This window comes from Rana temporaria, chromosome 7 (genome assembly GCF_905171775.1).
Source record: "Rana temporaria chromosome 7, aRanTem1.1, whole genome shotgun sequence".
NCBI classification, from domain to species: domain Eukaryota; kingdom Metazoa; phylum Chordata; class Amphibia; order Anura; family Ranidae; genus Rana; species Rana temporaria.
This window is the reverse complement of record NC_053495.1, coordinates 96,482,824-96,500,169: the sequence shown is the minus strand read 5'-3', so window position 1 is coordinate 96,500,169 and position 17,346 is coordinate 96,482,824. Positions and strand designations below refer to the sequence as shown.

The window sequence follows — 17,346 nt, the reverse complement described above, 5'->3', positions numbered from 1 at the left end:
CAGCAGCTGGAGGGCCATAGTTTGGAGATCCCTGGTTTAGGGTTTGGTGCCATTGGAGCATGGGAGACTACAGTATATAGTTGTAGTGTTGTAAGCAGTGTTATATTTGTCATCTAATTTTGATTTAGTTTTAGTCATAGACTTTTGACGAAAATGCTATTTTAGTTTTAGTCGTACTTTAGTCATTTGAGTTGTTTTAGTTGTATTTTAGTCAACTAAAATCTCCAGAACGTTAAAACTAAACTAAACGTCAACTAAAATCTCCAGTATCATAAACAAAAATATTGCTTTTTGACAAACAGAAGTGCTATTTTAAAATATATAAAAAAATAAAATGTAAACTCTATTATTTCCGTGCATGGTATGTATCTGGGTAGGTAAAGAATTTGTTATATCCTTTTTACTAATTACTAAATTTCTCCCCACCCAGCTTATACTGTGGGACACAAACGTATTTAGTCAGCCACCAATTGTGCAAGTTCTTCCACTTAAAGGGGTTGTAAAGGTTAGTTTTATTTTATAAATATGTTCCTTTAGGCTAGTGCATTGTTGGTTCACTTACCTTTTCCTTTGATTTCCCTTCTAAATGTTTTTTTTTCTTTGTTTGAATTTCTCACTATCTGTTTCTCCTCAGTAAGCTTTCCACCATCATCCGAGTGGTGGAAAGTCATTTAGAGCAGCTTACTGAAGACCTTAATGAGGAGGAACAGGACGTGAGAAATTCAGACAAAGAAAACAAAGAAAAATAAACATTTAGAAGGGAAATCGAAGGAAAAGGTAATTGAACCAACAATGCACTAGCTTAAAGTAACCTATTTAGAAAATAAACAAACCTTTACAACCCCTTTAAAAAGATCAGAGAAGCCTGTAATTGTCATCATAGGTATACCTCAACTATGAGAGACAAAATGTGGAAACAAATCCAGACAATCACATTGTCTGATTTGGAAAGAATTTATTTGCAAATTATGATGGAAAATAAGTATTTGGTCACCTACAAACAAGCAAGATTTCTGGCTCTCACAGACCTGTATCTTCTTCTTTAAGAGGCTTCTCTGTCCTTCAGGCTGGGTTCACACTTGTCCGACAAACGCTCCTACATTAGGAGCTCATGTCGCATGACGTGTGAAAATCAATGTTTCCCTATGAGAGCTGTCTTAACTGGTCCTACACAAGTCGGTCCGACTTAGAAAATGCTCCCTGTACTACTTTGGTCCTACATTGATCCTACTTCAGCCCATTGAATATCATTGAAGTCGGACCAAAGTAGGAGCCTTGTCCTAACCATCCGACTTTTGACATCTGACATGGTGATTACAGCAGCAGTAAAAGGAATTTATCTCACTCTGGGATTGTTTTGATTGGTCAAAGAACAAGTCAGACTATCACAAAGTCGGATCAAAGTAGTATCCTGTTCATGAAAGTAGGATGGATGTAGGACCAATGTAGGACAGATGTCGCAGAGCAAAGTAGGATGAAAGTAGTACTGCTGTCGTGTAGTATAGTGTGAACCCAGCCTCACTCATTACCTGTATTAATGGCACCTGTTTGAACTTATCAGTATAAAAGACACCTGTCCACTACCTCAAACAGTCACACTCCAAACTCCACTATGGTGAAGACCAAAGAGCTGTCGAAGGACACCAGAAGCAAAATTGTAGACCTGCACCAGGCTGGGAAGACTGAATCTGCAATCGGCAAGCAGCTTGGTGTGAAAAAATCAACTGTGGGAGCAATAATTAAAAAATGGAATCAATGCAAGACCACTGATAATCTCCCTCGATCTGGGGATCCACGCTAGATCTCACCCCGTGGGGTCAAAATTATCACAAGAACGGTGAGCAAAAATCCCAGAACCACACAGGGGGACCTAGTGAATGACCTGCAGAGAGCTGGGACCAATGTAACAAAGGCTACCATCAGTAACACACTACGCTGCCAGGGACTCAGATACTGCAGTGCCAGATGTGTCCACCTTCTTAAGCCAGTACATGTCCGGGCCCGTCTGAGGTTTGCTAGAGAGCATTTGGATGATCCAGAAGAGGATTGGGAGAATGTTTTATGGTCAGATGAAACCAAAGTAGAACGGTTTGGTAGAAACACAACTTGTGTTTGGAGGAGAGAGGATGCTGAGTTGCAACCAAAGAACACCATACCTACTGTGAAGCATGGGGGTGGCAACATCATGCTTTTGAGGCTGTTTCTCTGCAAAGGGAACAGGACGACTGATCCGTGTACATGAAAGAATGAATGGGCCATGTATTGTGAGATTTTGAGTGCAAACCACCTCCCATCAGCAAGGGCATTGAAGATGAAACGTGGCTGGGTCTTTCAGCATGATGATAATCCCAAACACACCGCCCGTGCAATGAAGGAGTGGCTTTGTAAGAAGCATTTCCAGGTCCTGGAGTGGCCTAGCCAGTCTCCAGATCTCAACTACATAGAAAGGGGGGTTGAAAGTTGAAGAGGGAGTTGAAAGTCTGTGTTGTGAGGTTGGTGGTTCAACTGGACCAGGGCTTTTAGGACTTCTGGATGTATGGAGCTCTCTGATGCATCGGTTAGTCAAGACACACACAGCAATATGGTGAATCAAAGACTAGGCTTTATTTTTCGTGCGCACTGCACCTAATCAAAACATACAAGAAAAGGGCTGCCCTTGGCTCAGCCAATCGTATTTAACCACTTCCCGACCGCCGCATGTATATGTACGTCGACAGAATGGCACGTACAAGCAAATGGGCGTACAGGTACGTCCTTGCCTTCTAGCGGGTGGGGGGTCCGATCAGGACCCCCCCGCTACATGCGGCGGTCGGATTCCCGCAGGGAGCGATCCGGGACGACGGCGCGGCTATTCGTTTATAGCCGCTACGTCGCGATCGCTCCCCGGAGCTGAAGAACGGGGAGAGCCGTATGTAAACACGGCTTCCCCGTGCTTCACTATGGCGCTGCATTGATCGAGTGATCCCTTATATAGGGAGACTTGATCGATGACGTCAGTCCTACAGCCACACCCCCCTACAGTTGTAAACACACACTAAGTGAACACTAACTCCTACAGCGCCCCCTGTGGTTAACTCCCAAACTGCAACTGTCATTTTCACAAGAAACAATGCAATTTAAATGCATTTTTTGCTGTGAAAATGACAATGGTCCCAAAAATGTGTCAAAATTGTCCGAAGTGTCCGCCATAATGTCGCAGTCACGAAAAAAATCGCTGATCGCCACCATTAGTAGTAAAACAATTTTTTTTTATAAAAATGCAATAAAACTATCCCCTATTTTGTAAACGCTATAAATTTTTTGCGCAAACCAATCGATAAACGCCTATTGCGATTTTTTTTTTTACCAAAAATAGGTAGAAGAATACGTATCGGCCTAAACTGAGGAAAAAAATGTTTTGTATATGTTTTTGGGGGATATTTATTATAGCAAAAAGTAAAAAATATTGAATTTTTTTCAAAATTGTCGCTCTATTTTTGTTTATAGCGCAAAAAATAAAAACTGCAGAGGTGATCAAATACCACCAAAAGAAAGCTCTATTTGTGGGGGAAAAAGGACGCCAATTTTGTTTTGGAGCCACGTCGCACGACCGCGCAATTGTCTGTTAAAACGACGCAGTGCCGAATCGCAAAACCTGGCCTGGGCATTTAGCTGCCTAAAGGTCGGGGCTTAAGTAATTAGGTTATACTAGCAATACAGTACGTCACAATTATACAACGTGTGCAAAACATAGCAATCTATTTTCTGTGTGACCAACTAAACCTTGTTTCTACCACACACCCTATCTGTTATTGTTCTCTGTTTGCACACAATAACATTTGGCAAGGCTGTTCTTAGCTTCTATGTAATTAATCCTAGAGGCTCTGGGTTAAAGGATATATCTCTATACAATTATTGATATTATGGGGGAACTCTAGCAAGCCTTACAATCCATTGATATTATGTAGGAACTCTAGCAAGCCTTACAATGCATTGATATTATGGGGGAACTCTAGCCTTACACGTGTTGCCCAGCGACAGCCCCAAAACATCACTGCTCTAGAGGAGATCTGCATGGAGGAATGGGCCAACATACCAGCAACAGTGTGTGACAACCTTGTGAAGACTTACAGAAAACGTTTGACCTCTGTCATTGCCAACAAAGGATATATTACAAAGTATTGAGATTAACTTTTGATATTGACTAAATACTTATTTTCCACCATCATTTTCAAATAATTTCTCCAAATCAGACAATGTGATTGTCTGGATTTGTTTCCACATTTTGTCTCTCATAGTTGAGGTATACCTATGATAACAATTACAGGGCTCTCTCATCTTTTTAAGTGGGAGAACTTGCACAATTGGTGGCTGACCAAATACTTTTTTGCCCCACTGTATATTAGGGTGACACTTTGTGACAATTTCATTTTTTCTAGGCCATCTTTATGTAGAGCAGCAATTTTTTTTTTCAGATCCTCAGAGTTCTTTGCCATGAGGTGGCATGTTGAACTTCCAGTGACTAGTGTGGGAGCGATAAAACCAAATTTAACACGCCTGCATCCCATTCTCACCTGAGACCTTGTAACACTAATGAGTCACATGTCACCGGGTAGGCAAAACGGACAATTGGGCCCAATTTGGAAATTTTCACTTAATTTCCTTCATTTGAGTTTTACTTGAACTGTCCTGCCTAACATAATTTAGAGTCCTATCGGTATTTTACATGCGTTTGGTGCATCAAGACCTTGCAATTCTTTTCACTTCTTTAAAACAGAGTTGTGTTTGGACTGTACCAACATCGTTTAGAAGCTAATAACATTTTGATTTAGCAGCATTCTTTCTATAAAGTACATAAAATGCACATAGTAGGTGAGGTTAAAAAGACAGTCCAACTTATGTGTGTAATTAATATTACCTTGTATATCCCTGTATGTTTTGGTCTGTCTTGTGCTTATCTAATAGTTTTTTTAAACTATTTATGCCCCCCCCCCCCGCTTTGACCACCGCTTGTGGAAGGGAACTCCACATCCTACAGTAAAGAAGCCTCTACGTAGTTTATGGTTAAACGTATTTTCTTCTAATTTTGAGTGGCCACATGTCTTGTTAAACTCCCTTCAGCAAAAAAGTTTTATCCCTATTGTGGGGTTACCAGTACGGTATTTGTAAATTTAAATCGTATACCCTCTCAAGCATCTCTTCCCCAGAGAGAATAAGTTTAGTGCTCACAACCTTTCTTCATAACTAATATCCTCCAGACCATTTATTAGCTTTATTGCCCTTCTTTGTACTCGCTCCATTTCCAGTACATCCTTCCTGAGGACTGATGCCCAACTGGACAGCATACTTCAGGTAAGGCCAGACCAAAGTCTTGTAGAATGGGAGAATTATCCCTTTATCACTGGAGTTAATGCATGGCAATTTTCTGTTTGCTTTGTAAGCAGCAGCTTGGCATTGCATGCCATTGCTGAGCCTATCCTCATCTACTAGGGCCCCCAGGTCCTTGTTAATCCTAGATTACCCCAAAGGTTCTCCCCTAGTGTATAGATTGCCTTCATATTTTTGCCACCCAAATGCATTATTTTATTTTTTTCTACATTAAACCTCATTTGCCATGTAGTTGCCCACCCCATTAATTTGTTCAGATCTTCTTGCAAGGTTTCCACATCCTGCGGAGAAGTTATTGCCCTGCTTGGCTTAGTATGGTCTGCGAATACAGAGATTGTACTGTTTACCCCATCCTCCAGGTTTATGAATAAATTAGGATTGGTCCCAGCACAGAACCCTGTGGGACCCCACTACCCACCCCTGACCATTCTGAATATTCCCCATTTATCACCACCCTCTGAACTTGCCCTTGTAGACAGGATTTAATCCATGTACTCAGCCTATGGTCCTTGCCAACGGACCTTATTTTGTACAGTAAATGTTTATGGGGAACTGTGTCAAATGCTTTTGCAAAATCCAGATACATCATGTCTACGGGCCTCCCTTTATCTAGATGGCAACTCACTTCCTCATAGAAGGTCAATAGATTGGTTTGGCGATTCATGAATCTGCGCTGATTACTGCTAATGATAGTTTTCATTACTAAAATCTTGTATATAGTGCCTTATCATCCCCTCCAAGAGCTTGCATACTTTTGATGTTGGGGTAACTGGTTTGTAATTCCCAGGGATGTATTTTGTGCCCTTTTTAATTATTGGTACTACATTGGCTTTACTCCAATCCGCTGATACCATTCCAGTCAGTAGACTGTCAGTAAAAATGAGGAACAATGGTCTGGCAATTACTTGACTGAGTTCCCCAAGTACCCTCGGATGCAAGGCATCCGGTCCAGGTGATTTATTAATGTTAAGTTTCCTACTTCTAAATCTGTCCTCTGTTGGCCATGAGGGTGCTTCCTGTGACGTGTCGTGAGGATAAGCACTGCAGTTCTGGTTATTAAAGCCCCCCGATTCCCTTGTGAAGACTGAGGAGAAGAATAAATTCAATACTTTTGCCATTTCTCCATCCTTTGTAACCAGATGTCCCTCCTCATTCTTTATGGGGCCAATATGGTCTGTCCTCTCTTTTTGCTGTTTACATACTTAAAGCAGAGGTCCCGCAAAAAAAATATATATTAAAAGCCAGCAGCTACAAATACTGCAGCTGCTGACTTTTAATAAATTAACACTTACCTGTCCAGTGTGCCTGCGATGTCGGCAGCAGAAGACAAGCAATCGCTCGTCTCTCTGCTGCCCCCGCCACCATCCTCAGTAAGGGATTCAGGAAGTGAAGCCTTGCGGCTTCACTGCCCATTTCCCTACTGTGCATGCACAAATAGCGCAGCCTGTTCCCAGTGGTCCCCCGCTGTCTCCCGGGACCAGTGTGTTTCCCAGAAGGCCGTGGGGGATGACGAGAAGTAGAGTGACTCTCCCCGGAAGTGGGTGCAAATACCTGTATTATACAGTTATCTGCACCCCCCCTAAAGGTGTCTAATGTGACACCAGGGTGGGGGGGGGGGGGTCCCAAAAGCAGAATTTCCCTTTTTGGGTGGAACTCCACTTTAAAGAATTTTTTATTTTTTTTTATTTTTTTTCTCTCCTCCGCTGTGTGTATTTCGTGTTCTATCTTAGCCGCCCTAATTGCACCCTTACATTTATTGTAGAATTCTTTATAAAGTCTGAATGCTGATGATGATCTCTCAACCTTGTATTTTTGAAGGCCTTCTCCTTTGCTTTTATATGTATTTTTACATTGAAGTTAAGCCATCCAGGAATTTTGTCCGCCCTTTTAAATTTATTACACAATGGATGCACTGGCTAATGCCCTTATTTAATATGCTCTTAAAGCGACCCCATCTCTCCACCATGTTCTTTGTTCCTAAGATTTTATCCCAATTTATGACTTCTAGCAAGGGTCGTAGTTTAGGGAAAATGGCCCATTTGAAATTCAATGTCTTTGTATTCCCCTTTTGCTTCCTATTTGTGTGATTTATACTGAAGCCAATTGACCTGTGATTGCTGTTTCCTAAATTTCCCCGTATTTCCACATCCGTGATCAGGTCTGTATTGTTTAGTAACGCTCTATTTCTAGTTGGTGCGTCTACCATCTGACTCATGAAATTGGCCTGCAAGACATTTAGGAACTGGCGAGCCTTAGATGAATGCGTGGCTCCCTCCGCCCAGTCTGGATAATTAAAATCCCCCATTATTATGACACTTCCCATCCTTGCTGCCAATTCAAATTGTGCTAGGACTTGTTACTATACTTTCCTTGGGTTATTAGTGGTAGTCAACCTACCACTAATGCCCCCAATACTACCCTCTGGAATATGTTCCATGCTGACTATCTCTACCTCTGAACCCTCCCCCCATCACCTAGCTTAAAAAACCCTCTAACTTTTTGGCCATCTTTACTCCCAGCAGATCTGCACCTTCATCATTTAGATGCAGTCTGTCCAGTCCTCAAGGAACCCAAACCCTTCAGTACCTCACACCAGCTCCTCAGCCACTTGTTTACTTCCCTAATCTACCTCTGCCTTTCTTGTGTAGCTCGAGGTATCTGTAGTATTCCTGAGAATACTACCGTGGAGGTCCTTTTCCTCAATTTGGCTCCCAGGTCCCTAAAATCTTTAGGACACTCTATCTGCCTCTGACTTTGTCATTTGGTACCAACGTGCACCAAGACAGCTGGGTCTTCCCCAGCCCCTCCTAGTAATCTGTCCACCAGATCCGTGATGTGCCGAACCCGAGTGCCCGGTAGACGGCATACAGTTTGGCGCTTCAGGTCTTTGTCACAGGTTGTACTTTCTTTCCTTCTAAGAATTGAGTCCCCTACCACCAGAATCTGTCTATCCTTTCCCTTTGCTTCCAAATCCCCCCCCCCCCCCCACACACACACACACACACACACACACACACACACACACACACAAACACACTCTCACTAAAGGAGTTCTTCCCCTGGCAGCTAGGAAAGTCCCTCAGCTCCAGCAGTACTGGTCCCTGACTGGTTTCATCAATGTCACTTAATGGAGCATACTTATTGGGATGCTCCAGCCCTGGATCGGCCTTCCTGGCACTTCCCCCTGTGAAATGAATGATGCTAAACATCAAGATATTTCTGGGTTCCCTAATTACATACACATAACGATGGTGCTTAAAGCACCCGCTACTTATTACTTTGTACCATGTGAGATTACAATTTAAAAATACAAAAAAAAAAAAAATTTCCATCTGGTGAATTGGCAATCAGCAAAGGGAATGGCTATAGGTCATTATTTTCATTATTGCAGACCAGTTATAGCATAGTCACAGACTGGAGAATGTGAGAAACTGTATGTCTCACAAAAGAAGCCTCAATCTTCTGAGATATCAAATACATAATTATATGTTGCATATACAGTAAAACCTTGGATTGCTAGCATAATTCGTTCCAGAAACATGCTTGTAATCCAAAGCACTTATCAAAGCGAAATTCCCCATAAGCATTAATGGAAACTCAAATGATTTGTTCCACGACCATTTAATTATAGGTCCTTCAGTTTATAGTACATATAAAAAAGAATATAGCAATGTGATAGGTTGTGTAACCATAAAATGTCCATTCACAAACTGAAGCCTCCACAACGGGATTAGAAGCAAAATCCATCAGAAGCTACAGAGTGTAAAAGATAATAGAGGTGCCTCTAAGTGTAGCAATATGTTGGTAAATGTTGTACCTTCAATAAATGTAACCATATTACTACACTTAGAGGCGCCTCATTTCTCTTTTATACACAGTTGTGACATGACGCTACTTGTATATGAGGACATCGCTTGTAGTCAAGTCAAAATTTATTTTAAAAAAATTGCTTGTCAAACGCTCTCAAACCAAGTTACTCTCAAACCAAGGTTTTACTTTAGTTAGGTTAAAAAAAGAAACAAGTCCAAGTTAAACCAAATATGTAGTAGCTGCATAACTGCTGTTTTCTTTATTTTGTGTATAAAAGTCAGCCACAAAATATACATACATTTTTCTTTCTCGTACATCACGGGACACAGAGCGGCATATTCATTACTATACAGGTTATATGGAGTACCTTCAGGTGATGGACACTGGCAATCTCAAACAGGAAGTCCCCTCCCTATATAACCCCCTCCCATAGAGGGAGTACCTCAGTTTTTTCGCCAGTGTCTTAGGTGTTGGTCACGAGATAGTTTGCCTCTACGTCCTTGGGATCAGGGCAGACTATACCGGATCTGTCCAAAGTGCCTCAGTGCCAAAGTGGACAGTACCCGGGCCCCAAGCCGTGGGGTTTTGCCTATAATGCCTCTCCTTGTAGGGCTAGATCCTGGGCCCAGAACTTTGATCCTTTCAAGGGTCCAAAAGTGCTGTTGCCAGGATGCTATATAGGTCGAGGACAGTGGTGTTCCTTCCAGGACCCGAGTCCCTGAAGGTCTAGCACAAAACCCACGGATATGGGGGGAGATTGGGCCTCTTGCATTTGCAATACTCTGCGGCGTGGAGCAGGTAAGAGGGGGGCCTGCGGAACTTGGTTCGACGGTGGGTCCCTCTGGGGATATTTTGTGGTGGCCTGGGTATGCTCTGCATTGGCAAATTTTCCACTATTTCTGCTAGACAGGATGGTTATAACTTCCACAAATAAGTTTCCCCCTGACTGTGTGATTTGTATATATTGCTGCACCGCATGACATTTTGAGGATGTGGGCTCTGTGCCTGATTCTGTGGAGTATTACAGGGTAGCCCACATCCCTTCCTTTCTAAGCAAAGCCTGTGGGCTGGCTTGTCGGTCTACGTCAGGTACTCACCACATGCAAGTGATGAGGATCACGCCGCTCTGTCCCCACATGCTTCCCCTTCCTCCTCCGCCGCCGGCGTCTGTAAACAGCATCTGTGGTACGCACATGCGCGCGTACACGTGCATGAGATATGCAGCGACGCGCGGAGGGGGCGGGTGGCGCGCAGCAGCGTCAGCAACGTCAGAAGCAGGGGGCGTTCCCCCCCCCTCGCTGTTATCTGCAGGCTGCTTAGTTTCAGCTCATTCAAGGAGCTAGAGGGACACAGAGCGGCGGCCGCAGAATCAACGTGGCGACCTGATGGCGCTATAGAGACCTGCGGGTCTGGAGCTTGCTCCACATAGATCTATATTAGCCTAGAGGAGTCTCTGGCAGCGCTGGCAATTAACACAGTCCCTGGGGAACAGTGCTAAAAAAAAAAAAAAAAATTATATAATTTAATCACACTGAGCCCCACCGGTTTTTGGGCATTAGTGGTCCTATTGTCCCCTAAACCCCTTTTTTGCACTCCTGGCTATAACAGTCTGTTATATGCAGAGTCCCTCGGTATTGCATCATGGCTCCCAAAGGTTCAGGATCAAGAGGTACAAAGAATGACAAAAAACAGAAGGGTTCCCCTCTGATTCTGATGATGTCAGTCAGGCTATGCCAGTACTCTCCCCTCCTGTTAATCCAGTAGGGGTCGCCTTGGATGAGCCATTAGGGGGGTCTGGTGCTGAGGCTGGCCCAGATCCGCCCAACCCTGTGTTCGTCACAGAGGAAATGCTAGCTGTCACCCTAGGGGGGCTAGAAAAAAGATTAGCAGCTATGATCGCTAACTCTATTCCAGGCGAGAAGCGGACTAGATCCCCATCGCCTAAGTGTGTATCCTCGGATGCTGAATTTCTCTCTCCGGAGGAATTAGAAGTTCAGGAGGATCAGTTGGACGGGAACCTAGAGGGTTCAGAGATTGAAGAATCTACTACTGAGGAACCGTTTTCAGCCTCCCAAGCGGAGAGCTTGTGGGTCCAGTCTTTGACAGATATGGTCCGCTCGGAATTTAAATTGCCTTTACCAGAGCCTCAGGTTCCGGTGGTATACTCTTTGGGCTCTTTGAAGGCGCCTTTAAGTAACGCAGTTTTTCCGGTCCGTCCTCTGTTAGAGGAGTTGATGTTCCAGGATTGGGTACGACCGGACAGAATTTTTCTGCCGCCTAAGATATTTTCTGTTATCTACCCTATGGAAGAGAATTTTTTTAAGAAGTGGGTGCTCCCAGCTGTGGACGCAGCCATCTCCTGTGTTAATAAGTCGTTGACTTGCCCGGTGGAAAACATACAAATGTTTAAAGACCCGGTTGATAAGCGTTTAGAGACACTTTTAAAGGCATCCTTTGCTACGGCAGGAGCAGTGGTGCAGCCAGCAGTAGCTGCAATTGGGGTCTGTCAGGCATTAAAAGACCAGACAAAACAGATGCTTAAGGACATTCCTGCCCAACAGGCAGAGGACTTAGCTGATTTACCCAGAGCTCTGTGCTTTGCGGTGGATGCTATAAAGGATTCCATCCAACAGGCCCCCATGCAAGAAACTGCTGGCAGGCTTTCCCTTCCATGGGGTAAGACTCTTCGGAGAGGATCTGGATAAATACATTCAGACTATATCGAGTGGCAAAAGTACTCTTTTACCAGTCAAAAATAAGTTTTGGGGTCCTGCTTTTAAAAGGCAGCTCTCCCCTGTTCCGGGGCCCTCGACTTCTAGGCAGTATCGACGGCCTCCTGCGCGATCAAACTTTAACAATAAGTCGCAGGGACAGGCCCCTGGGGGCAAGAAGCCATGGTATCGCAAGCCAACAAAGCCAGCCCCTAAGTCTGCCTTATGAAGGGGCGCCCCCACTCTCTCGAGTGGGGGGAAGGCTTTTTGTCTCTTTGCAGAGATTTGGGAAGCCAACATCCCCGACAAATGGGTCCGGTTATCTGTGGCCACAGATTAGAGTTTCAAAAGTGTCCCCTGCCTCATTTTCAGGAATCGAGGGTACCAAATGATCCAATAAAGAAGGCCTCATTGCTGGAGGCATTAGATCGTCTGCTTTGCCAGGGCGTGATAGTAGAGGTACCGGCCCAAGAGCAAGGCTAGGTTTCTACTCCAATCTGTTTATCATACCAAAGCCCAACGGCGATGTCAGACCAATTTTGGACCTAAAGGGTTTAAACGTTTACCTAAAGGTTCGCTCTTAAAGGTTCGCTCGTTCCGGATAGAATCCGTTCGGTCGGCAGCCGCCGTCCTCCAGAAAGACGATTTTCTGGCCTTTATAGACATAAAGGATGTCTACTTTCATGTACCAATCTTTCAGCCATATCAAAGATTTTTACGCTTCACGGTGGCTCAGCGTCACTTCCAGTTTGTGGCTCTCCCTTTCGGGGCTAGCTACAGCCCCCCGTGTGTTCGTGAAGGTCCTAGCTCCAGTTCTAGCCAATCTAAGGATCCAAGGGGTCACTGTCCTAGCATACTTGGACGACCTCTTAATCATAGATCACTCGCCTCCTTGCCTGGAGCGAGCAGTGGCCCTCACGGTTCAGTACCTCGAGAGGTTCGGCTGGGTCCTAAACCGAGAAAAATCGGCATTTCAACCCACAAAGCAGTTGGAATATCTCGGAATGAGGTTGGATACGGAACAACAAAAGGTGGTTCTGCCCCTGGTAAAGATCGAGGCTATCAAGGAATTGATTCAGGTGGTTTTAAGGAAAAAAGAACCAACTATTCGCCTATGTATGCGACTACTAGGCAAGTTAGTGGCCACGTTCGAGGCGGTACCATACGCACAGAGCCACACTCGCATCCTATAGGCAGCCTGGAGCAGGAGAGCACAGGCCTTGGATTTTCCGTTGACACCATCGTCAAAAGTCCGCCAGAGTCTGTGCTGGTGGTTTAACTCTCAGAATCTTCTGAAGGGAAAGTCTTTCAGCCCCATAACATGGAAGGTAGTGACCACAGACGCCAGTCTGAAAGGCTGGGGCGCGGTCTTGGATGGGTACACTCGCCAGGGAAGTTGGGCAGAGGCGCAAAGTCAGCTGCCCATCAATGTCTTGGAGATCAGAGCTGCTTGGCTAGCCCTCCTGGCATGGACATCAAAATTGCAGGGGTCCCCGGTGAGAATACAGTCAGACAATGCCACAGCTGTGACATACATAAACCACCAAGGGGGAACCAAGAGTCAAGCCGCTCAGAGAGAGGTGAGCTTGATTTTTCTATGGGGGGAGGCTCATGTACCCTGCATATCGGCAATATTTATTCCCGGAGTGGACAACCTGCAAGCGGACTTCTTAAGTCGCCAAACTCTGTCCCCAGGTTTTTCAGACAATCTTCCAGAGGTGGGGGGGTTCCAGACGTGGACGTCATGGCATCAAGAGTCAACAAGAAGCTAGACAGGTTCATGTCCCGGACAAGGGACCCGATGGCCTGCGGAACCGATGCATTGGTTTGCCCTTGGCGTCAGTTCAAACTTCTACAGGTGGTTCTCAAAAAATTAGCATATTGTGATAAAGTTCATTATTTTCTGTAATGTACTGATAAACATTAGACTTTCATATATTTTAGATTCATTACACACAACTGAAGTAGTTCAAGCCTTTTTATTGTTTTAATATTGATGATTTTGGCATACAGCTCATGAAAACCCAAAATTCATATCTCAAAAAATTAGCATATCATGAAAAGGTTCTCTAAACGAGCTCTTAACCTAATCATCTGAATCAACTATTTAACTCTAAACACCTGCAAAAGATTCCTGAGGCTTTTAAAAACTCCCAGCCTGGTTCATTACTCCAAACCGCAATCATGGGTAAGACTGCCGACCTGACTGCTGTCCAGAAGGCTATCATTGACACCCTCAAGCAAGAGGGTAAGACACAGAAAGAAATTTCTGAACGAATAGGCTGTTCCCAGAGTGCTGTATCAAGGCACCACAGTGGGAAGGAAAAAGTGTGGCAGAAAACGCAAGAAGAGGTGACCGGACCCTGAGGAAGATTGTGGAGAAGGACCGATTCCAGACCTTGGGGGACCTGCGGATGCAGTGGACTGAGTCTGGAGTAGAAACATCCAGAGCCACCGTGTACAGGCGTGTGCAGGAAATGGGCTACAGGTGCCGCATTCCCCAGGTCAAGCCACTTTTGAACCAGAAACAGCGGCAGAAGCACCTGGGCTACAGAGAAGCAACACTGGACTGTTGCTCAGTGGTCCAAAGTACTTTTTTCGGATGAAAGCAAATTTTGCATGTCATTCGGTAATCAAGGTGCCAGAGTCTGGAGGAAGACTGGGGAGAGGGAAATGCCAAAATGCCTAAAGTCCAGTGTCAAGTACCCACAGTCAGTGATGGTCTGGGGTGCCATGTCAGCTGCTGGTGTTGGTCCACTGTGTTTTATCAAGGGCAGGGTGAATGCAGCTAGCTATCAGGAGATTTTGGAGCACTTCATGCTTCCATCTGCTGAAAAGCTTTATGGAGATGAAGATTTAATTTTTCAGCACGACCTGGCACCTGCTCACAGTGCCAAAACCACTGGTAAATGGTTTACTGACCATGGTATTACTGTGCTCAATTGGCCTGCCAACTCTCCTGACCTGAACCCCATAGAGAATCTGTGGGATATTGGGAAGAGAAAGTTGAGAGACGCAAGACCCAACACTCTGGATGAGCTTAAGGCCGCTACCGAAGCATCCTGGGCCTCCATAACACCTCAGCAGTGCCACAGGCTGATTGCCTCCATGCCACGCCGCATTGAAGCAGTCATTTCTGCAAAAGGATTCCTGACCAAGTGCATAACTGAACATAATTATTTGAAGGTTGACTTTTTTTTTTATTAAAAACACTTTTCTTGTATTGGTCGGATGAAATATGCTAATTTTTTGAGATAGGAGTTTTGGGTTTTCATGAGCTGTATGCCAAAATCATCAATATTAAAACAATAAAAAGGCTTGAACTACTTCAGTTGTGTGTAATGAATCTAAAATATATGAAAGTCTAATGTTTATCAGTACATTACAGAAAATAATGAACTTTTTCACAATATGCTAATTTTTTGAGAACCACCTGTATATGCCTTTCCCCCCGCTACAGTTAATACCCCGCCTGTTGCGCAGGATCAGAGTGGAGCACAGGCCAGTCATCCTGGTAGCTCCAGCTTGGCCTCAGAGGTCATGGTACTCACTAGTCATAAAGATGGCAGTGGGAGACCCTTGGACTCTTCCTCTACGACCAGACCTACTATCGCAAGGCCCGATCCTCCACCCTGCATTACGGCGTCTAAATTTGACGGCCTGGCGGCTGAATCCCTGATTCTCAGGGGTAGAGGTCTGTCTAGTCAGGTAATCGCTACCCTGATTAAGGCTAGAAAGCCGGTCTCCAGAGTAATTTATTACAGGGTTTGGAGGGCCTACGTAGGCTGGTGTGAGTCCAAGAAATGGCATTCCTGCAAGTTTACCATTGATGGAGTGTTAAGTTTTGTCCAGCTAGGAGTGGATAAAAACCTGGCATTAAGCACAATCAAAGGACAGAGTTCAGCTTTGTCAGTGTGGTTTCAAAGGCCGCTGGCCACCCACTCTCTGATTAAGACCTTCATACAGAGGGTCTTGCGTATTAATCCTCTGGTCAAGTCACCACTTTGTCCGTGGGATTTAAATCTTGTTCTGTCAACTCTACAGAATCAACCTTTTGAGCCGTTGGCTGAAATTCCTTTGGTTTTACTGACATGGAAGTTGGTATTTCTGGTCGCCATAGTTTCTGCCAGAAGAGTGTCAGAAATGGCAGCCTTATCTTGTAAGGAACCATATCTCATTCTGCATAAGGACAGGGTGGTTCTCCGTCCTCATCCTTCCTTCCTACCAAAGGTTATATCCAGTTTTCACCTAAACCAGGATTTGGTACTACCATCCTTCTTTCCGAAACCCACTTCTAGAAAGGAAGGGTTGCTGCATACCTTGGATATTGTCAGGGCCATGAAGGCCTATCTTAAAGCTACAGAGAAGATTCGGAAAAAAGATGTGTTGTTCATTTTACCGGATGGGCCCAAGAAGGGACAGGCAGCTGCAAAGTCCACCATCTCGAGATGAATTAAACAGTTAATCACTCAGGCCTACGGCTTGAAGAGGTTGCCTCCTCGTTTGTCAATAAAGGCTCATTCTACCAGGGCCATGGGCACTTCCTGGGCAGCACACCATCAGATCTCTATGGCTCAAGTATGCAAGGCGGCAACCTGGTCATCAGTCCACACGTTTACAAAATTTTACCAGTTGGACGTGAGAAGGAGTGCAGATGCAGCCTTTGGGCAGGCAGTGCTGCAGGCTGTGATTTAAGACCCTCAGGATCGGGGGCACCCTTGATTTAAATTTGAAAATGTATTTTTCTTGACTAAGTTGGATTTATTATTATTATTTGAGTCTACCTCTAAATTAAATCCTTGTGTCTTGTACAGATGTCTCCCCCCCCCCCCCCCCCCCCCTCAAAGCATTGCTTTCGGACATCCCGTATAGTAATGAATATGCCGCTCTGTGTCCCGTGATGTACGAGAAAGAAAAAGGGATTTTTAATACAGCTTACCTGTAAAATCCTTTTCTTGGAGTACATCACGGGACACAGAGCTCGCACCCCTCTTATGGGGAACATTTTGGGAGGCATACTGCTTGCTACAAAACTGAGGTACTCCCTCTATGGGAGGGGGTTATATAGGGAGGGGACTTCCTGTTTGAGATTGCCAGTGTCCATCACCTGAAGGTACTCCATATAACCCTTATAGTAATGAATATGCCGCTCTGTGTCCCGTGATGTACTCCAAGAAAATGATTTTACAGGTAAGCTGTATTAAAAATCCCTTTTCCAAAATAAAAATTAAAAATGGATATTTTATCCTTCTTGTGTGCTTAATTTGTTTGTTTAAAAAATAAATAAATAATAAAACGCTTAAAAAAAAAAACGTACATAGTAATCTGGCTTCAGTAAAGTGTATTCTCATTGGTAAAAAAAAAAAATCGTCTTATCAGTCTTTTATGATGGAGACCTGCTTATTTTTCTCTCTTGGAAGGCTATGACTGTGGAGCAAGTAGCAAACTGCTTGAATCC

The 17,346-nt window shown here is 44.3% G+C and overlaps 1 protein-coding gene across 3 annotated transcripts in view; it reads left to right on the top strand.

Moving 5' to 3' along the window:
- C7H1orf112 (chromosome 7 C1orf112 homolog) overlaps positions 1-17,346 on the top strand; it is a 414,829-nt gene that overhangs the window by 366,293 nt on the left and 31,190 nt on the right. The window lies entirely within an intron of this gene.